Source organism: Erpetoichthys calabaricus, chromosome 12 (genome assembly GCF_900747795.2).
Source record: "Erpetoichthys calabaricus chromosome 12, fErpCal1.3, whole genome shotgun sequence".
In the NCBI taxonomy this organism is placed as follows: Eukaryota; Metazoa; Chordata; class Cladistia; order Polypteriformes; family Polypteridae; genus Erpetoichthys; species Erpetoichthys calabaricus.
The window spans coordinates 19,375,571-19,389,693 of NC_041405.2; the positions used below are offsets into that span (position 1 = coordinate 19,375,571).

General features: G+C 41.9%; 1 long non-coding RNA gene across 1 annotated transcript in view; it reads left to right on the forward strand.

Annotated features, from left to right (window-relative positions):
• Window positions 1–14,123, forward strand: part of LOC114644561 (uncharacterized) — a 204,014-nt gene that overhangs the window by 110,036 nt on the left and 79,855 nt on the right. The window contains exon 6 of the long non-coding RNA XR_007936450.1: window positions 13,980–14,003. This is a non-coding gene — a long non-coding RNA (uncharacterized LOC114644561). The remainder of the gene's footprint in view (window positions 1–13,979; window positions 14,004–14,123) is intronic.

The following is a 14,123-nucleotide window of genomic DNA, read 5'->3' on the forward strand; positions in this document are numbered from 1 at the left end:
GGAGACCCGTGCAACCCAAATTGGAGGACATGATACTGCTAGTGTCCACTACAGGTGCTAAATGCGTTGTTTTCCTTGGCAGAGTCAATTAAAGAATTTTGCCAGTATCCTTTTGTGAAGTCAAGGGTGGTCAGATACTAAGCTTTACCAAACCAATCAAGGATTTGTCCAGTTGTGGCATTGGATAAGCGTCAAAGTGAGATACTTGATTAAGCTGATGGAAGTCATTGCAAAAGTGCCAACTTCTTTTGGGGTTAGGGATCAGCATGATGGGGCTGGACCAGGGATTAAAACTTTCTGTACGTTTTGCCTCCAGGAGTCTTCTCAGACGATAAGCCCAGGCTCCATTATGATGCAGTCATACGCAATCAGGTAATTCTGAGCAAGCCATTCATTAGCCAAATCAAGGATGGACAAGATAGATAGATAGATAGATAGATAGATAGATAGATAGATAGATAGATAGATAGATAGATAGATAGATAGATAGATAGATAGATAGATAGATAGATAGATAGATAGATAGATAGATAGATAGATAGATAGATAGATAGATAGATAGATAGATAGATAGATAGATACTTTATTAATCCCAATGGGAAATTCACATTCTTCAGCAGCAGCATACTGATACAATAAATAATATTAAATTAAAGAATGATAATAATGCAGGTGAAAAACAGACAATAACTATGTATAATGTTAAATATTAACGTTTACCCCCCCGGGTGGAATTAAAGAGTCGCATAGTTTGGGGGAGGAATGATCTCCTCAATCTGTCAGTAGAGCAGGACAGTGACAGCAGTCTGTCGCTGAAGCTGCTCTTCTGTCTGGAGATGACACTGTTTAGTGGATGCAGTGGATTCTCCATAATTGATAGGAGCCTGCTGAGCGCCCTTCGCTCTGCCACAGATGTCAACCTGTCCAGCTCCATGGCTACAATAGAGCCTGCCTTCCTCACCAGTTTGTCCAGGCGTGAGGCGTCTTTCTTCTTAATGCTGCCTCGCCAGCACACCACTGCGTAGAAGAGTGCGCTCGCCACAGCTGTTTGATAGAACATCTGCAGCATCTTATTGCAGATGTTGAAGGAAGCCAGCCTTCTAAGGAAGTATAACCGGCTCTGTCCTTTCTTGCACAGCGCATCAGTATTGGCAGTCCAGTCTAATTTATCATCCAGCTGCACTTCCAGATATTTATAGTCTGCACTATCTGCACACAGTCACCTTTGATGATCACTGTGTCTATGAGGGGTCTGGGCCTCCTAAAATCCACCACCAGCTCCTGGGTTTTGCTGGTGTTCAGGTGTAGGTTGTTTGAGTCGCACGATTTAACAAAGTCATTGATTAGGTCCCTATACTCCTCCTCCAGCCCATTCCTGATACAGCCCACGATAGCAGTGTCATCAGCAAACGTTTGCACATGGCAGGACTCCGAGTTGTATTGGAAGTCCGATGTATATAGGCTGAACAGGACCGGAGAAAGTACAGTCCCCTGTGGTGCTCCTGTGTTGCTGACCACAATGTCAGACGTGCAGTTCCCAAGACGCACATACTGAGGTCTCTCTTTAAGATAGTCCACGATCCATGACACTAGGTATGAATCTAATCCCATCTCTGTCAGCTTGTCCCTAAGGAGCAGAGGTTGGATTGTGTTGAAGGCGCTAGAGAAGTCTAGAAACATAATTCTTACAGCACCACTGCCTCTGTCCAAGTGAGAGAGGGATCGGTGTAGCATATAGATGATGGCATCCTCCGCTCCCACCTTCTCCTGATATGCAAACTGCAGAGGGTCAAGGGCGTATTGAACCTGTGGCCTAAGGTGGTGAAGCAGCAGCCTCTCCATGGTCTTTATCACATGTGATGTCAGAGCAACAGGCCGAAAGTCATTTAGCTCACTAGGACGTGATACCTTTGGGACTGGGATGATACAAGATGTTTTCCAAAGCCTCGGGACTCTCCACTGTTCCAGGCTCAGGTTGAAGATGCGCTGTAGAGGACCCCCCAGCTCCGATGCACAGACCTTCAGCAGTCGTGGCGATACTCCATCTGGACCCGCTGCTTTGCTGGCACGAAGTCTCCTCAGCATTCTGCTCACTTGCGCTGTTGTAATTATGGGTGGGGATGTCTTTCCTATGCTGGTATTAGCAGAAGGATGTGTGGAGGGTGCAATACTCCGAGATGAGAGTGACAGTGGGTTAGGGTGGTCAAACCTGTTAAAGAAGTTGTTCATTTGGTTTGCTCTCTTCACGTCTCTCTCGATGGTGGTACCCCACTTCGACCTGCAGCCAGTGATGATCTTCATCCCATCCCACACTTCCTTCATGCTGTTATTCTGCAACTTCTGCTCCAGCTTTCTCCCGTACTGCTCCTTCGCCGCCCTGAGCTGGACTCGGAGTTTCTTCTGCACGCGCTTGAGCTCATGCTGATCACCGTCTTTAAAAGCCCTTTTCTTCTGGTTCAAGATAGCTGGTTCGAGCTATTATTGTTGCTTGGCTGTCAAATTTTGGCCGAAATTAAGGGATATTCATTGAGAAAAGAAAAAAACTGAGCTGAGTGGATTAGTGGTTGGGTTTTCTTGCCATCCATGGCTTCATCATGTTTACAAGATTCACCCGTTCAGCCGGACAACGATTTGGCTGTTTCACCAAATAATCGATCAGCCCTTTTCTCTCCTTAATTTCAAAAGGGCCTTGCCAATGTATTAAAAGTTTTGAATGCGAGGTGAGAATGAGCACCTTGACATAACCTCCAGGCTGAAATTCACAGATGCTCATGCCACAGTTGAATCAGTGGGCCTGAACTGATTGCACCTGTTCCATATTCTCTTTTAATATGGGTCTAATTTTATCAAATCTCTTGAGCAACTGCAGAATATATTCCAAATTATTAGTGGCTGGGATGGCCTTTTCTTCCCATGTCCTTTTAAAAGATGTCTAGTAATCCCCAGTGTTGTTGCCCATACAACAATTTAAAGGGGGATAAGTCCCTGGAGGCTTTGGGGACTTCCTGGTATGCAAGTAAGATGAGGGGAAGTAAACAGACTCAGTTCCTTCCATCCTGTCTAGCCACATTGTGTAGCATTTGCTTGAGTGTTTGGTTGAACTGCTGTACTAAACTATCAGTTTGAGGATGTTACACTAAGCTAGGAAGAGAGAAGGTATTAGACCACAGGGCCAACCCCTGGTTTGACAGATTGTTACCATTGCCAGACCCCTAAGCTATCCCCTATGTGCACGCATGTGACAATAGATAAATAGAAACTAAACTACCAACAATGTGAACATAAATAAAGGAATTGAAAATAGACAAAAAAGACATAAACACTGCATTAGCCAGGTGAGGAACCCAAGATAAAATATTGAAGTCTCAAGTGATGTATTGGAAAATTACTTAAGGAAAAAAATGACCTGCTTTTCTTTACAGTCAGCTGTTCCAAAACGTATTCTAGGCATCCTGTTGTTGCAAACTCACAGACCCGTAATTTACTGGCAGGAAAAGTACATTTGATGGAGTGCATATTGTTAAAGTGAAGTTTTTTTTGCAAGGTGTCACAAACTACACCTGCAGAATAGGAAAATATTTTTAGAAGTCTTTAACTAAGAGATATCTTGAAATTTTCCCCACATCATACAACTTTGCAATTCATATTTTACCTGAGTAACCTCTCCCTAATATATATTTATGTACAATAAGGCAAAGAATGTAGCTATGGAGAAATATATTCAAGATAATATCCACAATGAGTTAATTTCTGGTTGTTTAGTAGTCTGATTGATGCTGTTTTCATTTCATTGACATAAACATAGGGGCGGTGGCACGGTGGCGCAGTGGGTAGCGCTGCTGCCTCGCAGTTGGGAGACCTGGGGACCCGGGTTTGCTTCCCGGGCCCTCCCTGCGTGGAGTTTGCATGTTCTCCCCGTGTCTGCGTGGGTTTCCTCCGGGCACTCCGGTTTCCTCCCACAACCCAAACACATGCTGGTTAGGTGGACTGGCGATTCTAAATTGGCCCTAGTATGTGCTTGGTGTGTGGGTGTGTTTGTGTGTGTCCTGCGGTGGGTTGGCACCCTGCCTGGGATTGGTTCCTGCCTTGTGCCCTGTGTTGGCTGGGATTGGCTCCAGCAGACCCCCGTGACCCTGTGTTTGGATTCAGCGGGTTGGAAAATGGATGGATGGATGGATGGATGGATAAACATAGGGGTGTCCGGTGTAATAAAGACGCTATATAGCACCTGACCCGGCACAGACTGATGCAGAGGCACGTACTTAAACAAAGCAGGTTTTTATATTTCTTCAGCCGTGGGGCATGCCTTCCCCGTGTCCCACAGGCCCAACACAGTCCCAAAACACTCACACTAACTCCAATACTCCTTCTGGCACCACCACTCCTCCTCAGGCTTAGTCCTCCTCCTTCCGACTCTGGCTTTCTGAGTGGTGGTGGCTGGCCCTTTTTATACCCCACCCGGAAGCGTTCCAGGTGCTTGGCCACCTGGTTCTAATTGCCCTTCCAGGTGGGGCTGAAGATATGACCAGCAAGGCTGCTGACTCCATGCAGCTCCCCCTGGCAGCCATCTGAGCCTCCAACCAGGCTGTGGAGAAGTCCATCTCCCATGGAGCCATGCGCTGGGTTGGGGAATCATTGGCTGCCAGGGAGGCTGCCACCAAGCGTCCCGGCGGAGGTATTGAACAGTCCATGGCTGCTTCCCCGGAACAGATGCGGCAGAGGCGTCCCTGCCGGGCATGGGACCCAGCTGTCCTTTACACCAGCTATGTACTGATTATCAGGAGCAAAGTAGGATTACAGTTAAAAATAATTATCATTTCCACCGATACTATCCTTGTAAGAGCCATTTTCTAGTTATATAAGATAATAAATGTTTTACTAGATGACAATGCATAATCTATGGGAGGTTCCTAAAACCCCCATAAGTAGAATTGTATTGGTATATTCTTGCCATTTCTAACAGCTCTGACTAAACATTATTCATCAGTTAGTGACAGCCTTAGCATGTGTAAATTGTAGAGGGCACAAGGTTTTAAACTATGCCTACATGCCTAAGGGCCTAAGGGCCTTCTGAGTGTGTGAAGTAACATGTAAGAAAATAGCACTTATTTAAGTGCAGAACTGTACGCTTATAGTGTACAGAAGAAGAAACTAAGAATCTTTAAGTATAGAAGAAGAAGTAAAGAACTTTTAAGTACAGAAATAACTAAAGTTTCTCAAGAAAAGCTAAGTTGAGAAAAGATAGATTTTTCCTTTTTTTTGCCTTTTATTCTACGTGTGTAACTACTTTTTTCTTTATTCTTGTGTGGATTATTTGCTTTTAATTTTCACTAAATAATTTTAAAACAAACTTTTGGACTGCGTTTTACCCGTGCTTGAGCTTGCCTTATACTTCGGCGGCTACAATCCTTATTCAGTTAAGTCAAAAAATCCACTGTTTTCACTAAACTAAACCATCATAGTGTATATAATTTAATTGGAAACAGGACGGGAGATTAATGGAAAACTGCATTTAATACTACCACCAGAAATTACAAACATAAAGTGATTGCCTATGTTTTGGCAAATGCACCAAAGGTATTTCAAGCCTTTAATAATAACAGTTTCTGTGATGTGTTCGGTATTAATGTCTTGACTTGCCTGTCAGCTGTATGCTTAACATCCTTCTCCCAATTTACCCAGCATCTTTCCTCTGCACATGTCCAAAACAAAGCCATCTTGCCTTTCTGACTTTGTCCAACCTGAGCTGACCCTCAACTGTCCTCATTTCTAATCCTGTCCATCTTCGTCACACCCAATGCAAATCTTAGCATCTTTAACTCTGCCACCTCAAGCTCTGTCTCCTGCTTTCTGGGTAGTGCCACCGTCTCTAGCCCATATAACAAAGCTGGTCTCACTACCATCCTGTAGAATTTCCCTTTCACTCTTGCTGATATCCGTCTGTCACAAATCACTCCTAACACTCTTCTCCACCCATTCCACCCTGCCTGCACTCTCTTTTTCACTTCTCTACCACAATCCCTATTACTCTGTCCTGTTGATCCTAAGTATTTAAACTCATCCACCTTCACCAACTCTACTCCCTGCATCATACTCGCCATTCCACTGATCTCCCTCTCATTTACACATATGTATTTTGTCTTGTTCCTATTGACCTTCATTCCTCTCCTCTCTAGAGTATATCTCCACCTCTCCAGGGTCTCCTCAGCCTGCTGCCTACTCTTGCTACAGATCACAATGTCATCAGCAAACATCACAGTCCACGGGGACTCCTGTCTAATCTTGTCTGTCAACCTCTCCATCACCACTGCAAATAAGAAAGGGCTCAGAGCCGATCCCTGATGTAATCCCACCTCCACCTTGAATGCATCTGTCTCTCCTACCGCAGACCTCACCACTGTCACATTTCCTTCGTACATATCCTGTACAACTCTTACATACTTCTCTGCCACTCCCGACTTCCTCATACATACCACAGCTCCTCTAAAGGCACCCTGTCATATGCTTTCTCCAGGTCCAATAAGTCACAATACAGCTCCTCTATATTCTTCTCTATATTTCTCCATCAACACCCTCAGAGCAAACATCTTATCTGTTGTGCTCTTTCTTGGCATGAAACCGTACTGCTGCTCACTAATCATCACCTCACTTCTTAACTGAGCTTCCACTACTCTTTCCCATAACTTCATGCTGTGGCTCATCAATTTTATCCCCCTGTAGGTACTGCAGTTCTGCACATCACCCTTATTCACCAGTTCACTTCTTCTCCACTCCTCAGGCATCCTCTCACTTTCCAAGATTCCATTAAACAATTTGGTTAAAAACTCCACTGCCATCTCTCCTAAACACCTCCATGCTTTCACAGGTATGTCATTTAAACCAACGGCCTTTCAATTCTTCATCCTCTTCATGGCTGTCCTTACTTCTTCTTTGCTAATCCGTTGCACTTCCTGATTCACTATTTTCACATCATCCAACCTTTTCTCTCTCTCATTCTGTTCATTCATCAGCCTCTCAAAGTACTCTTTCCATTTGCTTAACACACCCTCCTCGCTTGTGAGTAAGTTTACTTCTTTGTTCTTTATCACCCTAACCTGGTGCACATCTTTCCCAACTCGGTCCTCCTACTTAGCCAATCGGTACAGGTCCTTTTCTCCCTCCTTAGTGTCCAGTCTCTCATACAACTCATTACAGTATACTCCTTTTCTTTAGCCTTCGCCACTTATCTTTCAGCTTGTGCCTTATCTCCTTGTATTCTTGTCTACTTTCTGCATCTCACTGAAGATCCCACTTCTTCTTTGTCATCCTCTTCCTCTGTATACTCTCCTGTACTTCCCCATTCCATCATCAGGTTTCTTTTTCCTCCTTCCTCTGTCCAGATATTATGCCAAACACCCTTCTTCCTGTCACCGCTACTACTTCTGCTGTACTTGCCCAGCTGTCTGGTAACTCTTCACTGCCACCCAGTGCTTGCCATACCTCCTCTGTAAACTCTACCTTGCAGTTTTCCTTTTTCAACTTCCACCATTTGATCCTTCACTCTGCGCTCACTCTCCTCTTCTTCTTGATTTCCAACTTCATCCTACAGACAACAATTCTATAGTGCCTAACTACACTTTACCCTGTGACCATTTTGCAGCCATGTCTATTGTTTTTGCAAAATCCAATACCATCTGACCTTCCGAATTCCTCTCCTTGACACCATACCTACCCATCACCTCCTTGTCTCCTCTGTTCCCTTCACTAACATCCTTAACAATCCGCTGTAATCACCACTTTCTGTCCTTTAGGTACACTGTCCATCACTCAATCCAACTCACTCCAGAAATCTTCTTTCTCATTAATCTCACACCCAACCTGCGTGACATATGCACTAACAACATTCATCATCACACCTCCAATTTCTAGCTTCGTAATCATTACTCTGTCTGACACTCTTTTCATCTCCAAAACACTCTTGACGTACTCTTCCCTCAGAATAACTCCTACCCCATTTCTCCTCCCATCCACACCATGAAGGAACAATTTGAATCCACCTCCAATCCACATGGCCTGGCCACCTTCCTCCTTTCCTCCTGCCACATCTCCCACCTCTTCTTCTCTTTCTTTGGCCAACAGTAGCCCAATTTCCGCCAGCATCCTGTTGGCTAACAGTACTGGTGGCGGCCGTTGTAATTCTGGGCCTCGACTGATACGATATGGATATTTGTATTGTTGTCTGCATATTGATCTGGCCTAATTTTGCACCAGATGCCCTTCCTGACATAACCCCACCCCCTTTTATCTGGGCTTGGGAATGGCACAAAAAAAACACTGGATTGTGCATCCCCTGAGGCTGGGTTAAGAAATCACATTTTCATCATTTTAAAAATCAGTTGCCTGTTTATGTAATAATCTGTAAATCTGAAGTAAGAGTTATTCGGAATTAGAAAGTAACTTAAAGTTTAAAACAAGTACAATGATTTCTTGGAGGTTTCCAATTATTACCATCAGTTCATTAAAGATGTTAGCACTATCAAAACTCCTATTACATATTAATAAACAAAAACAATAGAATCTTTAACTGGACACAAGAAGATCAAGATGCGTTTAATACATTTTGTTCATTGTTGTACCAGTATTAAGGTATCTTGACCCTTCTCTTCAATTTATTCTCAAGCATATGGGTGGATACAATCCTAGTGCAAAAGTTTTATGACACTGCTTATTTTTCTAAGAAGTGAATAATTGCTGAGTAAAATTATAACATAGGTATTCAAGATTGTTATCAATCAAATTAGCTCGTGAAGAAAGGTGACATGGACTTGAGGGTTCCACTTTTCTATTCATAATATTTATGGATCATAAAAATGAGATATATTTCAAAAATGACAAAAGGCTAATACAAAACAAGACAGGGGTAGTTCTGGTTTGACTTTGTGTCAAATGAGCGGTTTCTCACGCAGTCCCAAATGAGGCCTATTACCTGCATTGTGATGGAGCTTCAGTTACAGCAAAATGGCCAAGTGGCGTGATTCTGTAAGGGTGATCTGGCTCACAGGATCCTCATTGTTGAGGACCAAGGCAAATGGACCAGGCCAAGGTGATGCCCACGTAACACCAGGCGGTAGCAGATAGAGGTTCATTTAAGGAGGGTGGAACAGGACTGCGTGTCTGTCTGGGGGGTTGCCAGCCTGGATCCTGAGCCATTTTGTCATGTGGTGGGTGCAGCAATGCGCTGTACCAGTGCATGCTCCCCAACCTGACCTGACCTCCCTTCTTCATATCACAATACCACCATATTTTTAATAGTAGACAGTTATTCAAAATTCACCCATTGTTCCACTTAAGAAATTGCCTACACCTAAACAGTTAGCCAATTTTCTATTATTTCTGCTGGCTGCTCCCATTTAGGGGTTACCACAGCAGATCATCCGTCTCCATCTGTCCCTGTCTTTTACATCATTTTCTGCCACACCAACTGCCTTCATGTCCTCCCTCACCACATTCATAAACCTCTTCTTTGGCCTTTCACTTTTCCTTTTGCCTGGTGGATCCATCTTCAAAATTGTTTTCCTAATGTACCCCTCACCTCTCCTCAGCAGGTGCCCAAACCATCTCAATCTACCCTCTCCCAGTTGGTCTCCAAACTGTTAATCTTGTCTACCCTCGTTATTCAAAGTAAAAATTGTAGCATCTTCAACTGCGCCACTTCCAGCTCTGCTACCTGTTTTTTCATCAGTGCCACCATCTCCAAGCAATACAACATAGCTGGTCTCACTATGATTTTATAAACCTTCCCTTTCACTCTTGAAGTTCCTCTTCTATTACAAATCACTCTGGTCACTCTTCTCTATCTAGTTAATCATCCCTGCACTCGCCACTTCACCTCTCTGTTGCACTCCCTGTTGTTTTGGGCTGTTGTACCAAGTATTTAAATTCATCTCACCTCACCACCTCTGCTCCTTGTAGTCACATCCTTCCACCACCTTCCCTCTCATTCACGCACATATAGTCCGTCTTACTCATCACCATTGATGTAATCCCAGTCTCACCTTAAACCAAGCTGTCAGTCACAGTGTCCTTATACATATCCTGCACCACTCTCACATAGTTTTCTTCCTCATACAGTACCATAACTCCCCTCTTATCACTCTGTCATATGCTTTCTCTAAGTCCACAAACATGCTGTGGAATTCCTGAAAGATGGCGCTGACTGCTGTGGCCGTTCATCTGCTCATTTCATTAATTTATGTTTTAATTTCGTTTTTATGTGTTAGTATATCCCAGTGGCTACTGTCCTATGATCCCCTTTCCCTACTTAATATCTTTTCTGGCATGTTATCCTCCCAGTTTTCTTTTTCTGAATGGAGTTTATTTGAACTTCCATCCTTGTTTTATTCATCACCTGACTTCTTTACCTGGTCACCGGTGTTCACCTGTTTGAGTGAGAAGAGTGTTAGATTCTCCAGACGGTGACGCGGAAGGTGAGCTGGCATTGCTGTTAAACAATGCCAGCTCATTCTTTCCTTCACCAGGCTTGGATTCCTGATGCTTGATAAATGTCTTTGACCCATCTTCTCCCATACAGCACCTTGGCCCTTGCCCATAGGCGCTGGAAACTGGATTTAATTTCTCCATCTCTAGGAGGTGTCACTCATTCTCTGTGTGTTCTAGGAGAGTAAATACTGCTAACCTGCACATGCTCACCTGATCTTGTCCTGCAGCGAGCTTTCTTATGTCTATCAAGACTGCTATGCTGAATGTGAGATCAGTGTCTTTTAAAAGTATTATCCTGCAAGACTTTATTACCTTAAAGAAACATGTAATTTTTAAACAAAAAAAGACCACTATGTTGAGATTCAGCCATTTTAAAATGACGATTTGTTCACGTTCCCTCAGCGCTTATTATCCTCCAGGATAACCTTTCACTCCCCAATAGCATGGTTTCCTCTCGAAAGACCACATCACACTAAAATTTTTCTGCCACGTGATTTCTATCATTTTTATTTATTTCCATATTTATGTGAGAAGTATTCCCACAAAGTCACTACTATTACACAAGCAAATAGAAAACACATCCTTACCTTAAGAAAAATAGTGGCAGGTATTTATGCTAAAATGATTATTTGCAGTTCCCTTTTGTTGTCAGAAACAAAGAAGGCATGTTATCTTATATCATACATTAACTTCTTCAAAGTGGATGTTTTCAGTAAGATTTTAGGTTTTTATTTTCTGGTGGTGCTCCCTGCCTTATTGCCTCCGTTATAAAGCACCAGTCTCTGCAAGATATCTGAGCAGGTCTCCAGGAAGGAGTAATAAGAATGTTTGTGGAGTGACACTGGAGGTTGAAATCATACCATAGCAGCAATCTGTAGCCTGATCTACTGATATGTCCAGACACAGCATATAATTAGTAAACCACGATGTATTATACCAAAAACTACAGCAACGCATGTACAATTGCTTTATGAAGATATCCTCTGTTAATTGTAACTGTCACATTTCAGTGATGTGTAGACTATAAATATTAGACTGAGAGTTTTGTAGTACTAGGGTGTTGTACCGTGTTAGCCATTATGAATGCAGAGAAAAGCCAAGCAAAATGACACCTTTTATTGGCTAACTAAAAAGATTACAACATGCAAGCTTTCGAGGCAACTCAGGCCATCATTTACGTCTTGCCTGAAGAAGGGGCCCGAGTTTCCTTGAAAGCTTGCATGTTGTAATCTTTTTAGTTAGCCAATAAAAGGTGTCACTTTGCTTGGCTTTTCTCTACTGAGAATTTTGAAAGACCACTGCCATTTGTAAATGTGACCAGTTTATTTCATGCACATTGAAAATTTAAAAACTCAAACAAAGGACAATTAATAAAGAGCTTTTGACCATAAGAGCTTGCCTTTGCACATGGTTTCCCTAGATCAGGGGTGGGCAAAGTCATTCCTGGAGGGCCGCAGTGGCTGCGGGTTTTTGTTCCAACCCAGTTGCTTAATTAGAAAACAATCCTTGCCAATAATTACATTTCATGGCTTGTTAGTGCTTTATGTCAAGTCATTCTCATATCCTAGATTTTTTTTCCAGTCTAAGGATATCACCCAAATACTTTGAAGTGTAAAACAGATGAGTAATTCTCAATCCTTCACTTTTTTCTCTTCTCTTTCCTTCCAAGTATTTAATTAAACCAAATAGCGCACGATAAATACACACGGGTGTAAAGGGTAACAAGCAAAATGGATAACTGCTGGTTTCTTTTGTCATTTGCATCTTATTGCTAATAAGGAGTAATTAAAAACTGAGAATGCAGTTGTTTAAGACTTAAATAAGCAATAAGGGTTCAAAATCTTAATGAGAGAGATAACTAAAATGAAGCAGAAGTGCTTCTTATTAAGCAATTAGGCTAGAACAAAAACCTGCAGCCACTGCAGCACTCCAGGAATGACTTTGCCCACCCCTGCCCAAGATGAATATGTTTTGGTTGCTGCTGCAATTATCCATAGCATATTGGGAAGGGCCTTCACTCTAATTCAAGGAACAGAGTATGTGCCAACATTATCCTCTTGGTTTAAAAGATTTAAAATGAGTTTGTTCCTTCTTCTCTCAGTAAATGAATGACAAAGAGGAGGTTTTAGAGATGTACAGAGACCAGGCTGGCTGCCCTTAGCATGAGAAAAAGGGACATAATCATAACATGCAGAGTATTAAACACAAATTGGAGTGCTACATGGCCACAGATTTGCTATCTATCTATCTATCTATCTATCTATCTATCTATCTATCTATCTATCTATCTATCTATCTATCTATCTGTCTGTCTGTCTGTCTGTCTGTCTGTCTGTCTTCTTACAAGTTTGCTTAATGCCTGGAATCAAGTAATTCTGTCTTTTTTTTTTGTTCCTTTTACAGGATTTCAGGTGGTTGTCTGTTTCCGTTGCTATTACACCAAGTACGCTTAGGGTGTTACAGATTTACAAAAAATGCTATCATACATTTCTATAGAAATTACTTTCATAAATTTCAATCATCTTGTAAACATGTGTATGTGAAGGTGAATCAAACCCTGTTAGGTTGCTGCTCTGGAACAATTATACATGCACTTAGCTAATAAAACTCATATTTATGTAATCCAAGCGCTGCAGACATTCATTGGCAGGTAGAGCTGCCTTCCCCTTGTTGCATCCAGCCACCTCATTGAGGAGTTCTAGCGCCTCTGTTCTGTGTTCTGGGGTTCTGTGAAAGGCATAAGGTGCTAGGGTCTGAGTTGGTAAGCACTTACCTGGACATGTAATGACATGATTGCTGTTGCAATGAACAGTACAGACCATAAAAAAACACTGAGAGTTCAGCCAGTTACCTTACCAACAAACCAGTCATCATGCACAGCATCTTCAGCACGTAGCCAATGCTACTTTGTCTCCAAATAAATGAATGATGGCTTGATCCAGCCAAACAAGTCACAGTTTTTGACAGCCTCATCTTGGCATCACAGATGACTTGCACATTAATGAAATGTCACTTCTTACCGTTAACAGAAACAGTGTCATTCGCGTTAGGTAAATGTATTTCAATTTGAGTACAGGAGTGGGGCAAGTGAGTGAGCTACCCAAACCTTATACTGAGAGTTCAACAGTCTGTCAAGGTTATGAGTGGTAACAGTTCCTTCTGCCTTTGTCTCTTTAATTTTGTATTTTTCTTTGATTGACATTACTTTATTTTTATAATGACATGCCACCTTTGGGATCCTTAGTCTCACATACACTCTGTGTGTTTGTGTGTATATATATATATATATATATATATATATATATATATATATATATATATATATATATATATATATATATATATATATATATATATATATATATATATATACTGTATACATATATATACACACACACATATATAAGACTCTTCCCTCTTTCACTACTCAAATGGCAGGCATTTAGTCTCTTATTTAGTGATTAATTGCTTTTGTATCTTCTTCTCTTTTCATATTATAGGAGGAATCGAAAGAGAGAGATCTGGTGAGTACGCTTGTTCTTTTGTTGCTTATTTTCATATTATCAACATTAATATTTGACTATACAGTACTTTATTTTAATTTAGAATGCACTTCATGAATTAGTCTTTTGTTTAATGAATGT